We start from the raw sequence: 1,153 nt of genomic DNA on the forward strand, positions 1-1,153 counted from the left end.
GTACTGTCACCCTGGCAGCACCTAGCATATTTCCACATCCAGCACGTAGAATGAAAAAATCTATCTGCTGCTGAGCATGGTTCTTGTCTCTTTAACTTGCTGCAGGCTTTCCCAATATGTCATCATAAAGTACAGTCTGGAGCCTGGAGTGATGCTAAGTAGTTTTGCTGTGAGGCAGCTGGCTCACACGTAGTGCACTCCTTGATGTTTCTAAATCAGTGGCCAGTTCCTGCTCTGTTTTCTTTTGTGGAGGGCAGGAGAAAGCATACTGCCTGCCCTGCTATTACTGCGCAGATTGACTGAGTATAAAAAGACAAATAAGCCCAATCGTGTATGATTCGCAGATTATTCCTCATTAGTCCCTCTGTTGAAAAATGGGGATAAGAGATAGAAGGAGCAAGGAGAGGGAGGAAAAGGACTCACTGAAATACAGGCTTGTAGTTTGTAACTTTTATAAATAATACTGCCTTACATTATTCTTAGGAGGGGTTTGATTTCCATGGGAGAGCACCTATAATGCTATAGTGCTGTAGACCGGTCTGGAATAGAAGTCCTTTAAACTCTAGGGATTTTGTTTGCTCTTTTGTAACAGGATTTTTTGTGCCTTCCCTTTATTTAACTGGAATCTAAGGTGGAAAATAAAGGATAAGCTTGTAAGGAATTTTGACAGTGCTGTAAGAAATGAGCAAAGCGACCTTGCTGTTCACTTGTCAAGTGACTGCTCCACCACGCTGTAGGTGGTGTCTGAATCACTTGCTTCTCCTGCGAGAGATGAAAAGCATCTGGCATTGCCCAGGGTTATTACAAAACTGCAGGTGTTGTGTATCTGCAGCGAAGTTCCTCGGTGTCCCCCAGGGGAAGTCACTGGGGGTGTTGTGCACTGCGCTCTGTTTGGGGCAGCAGGAGGAGGTTTGGTTTGTGCAGCTGTTACGCCTGTTGGCTCTGCACACTCAGGAGCCTCAGATGAGAAGAGCTGGTTTGCCCAACCCAAGCAAGTAAGGGATAAATCACAGTCTTTGACTTGGAAGCCTAAATCCTGTCTGTGTTGCACATCATGTATGTGCATGCTGTGGTTATGAGCGCTGTGTAAAAGCAGGACGGTGGGGTGGGGTGACAAAGGAAAGGGTGGTCACCACCTCTTTTCCCGCTCTTC

Source organism: Nestor notabilis, unplaced genomic scaffold (genome assembly GCF_000696875.1).
Source record: "Nestor notabilis isolate BGI_N333 unplaced genomic scaffold, ASM69687v1 scaffold9038, whole genome shotgun sequence".
In the NCBI taxonomy this organism is placed as follows: domain Eukaryota; kingdom Metazoa; phylum Chordata; class Aves; order Psittaciformes; family Psittacidae; genus Nestor; species Nestor notabilis.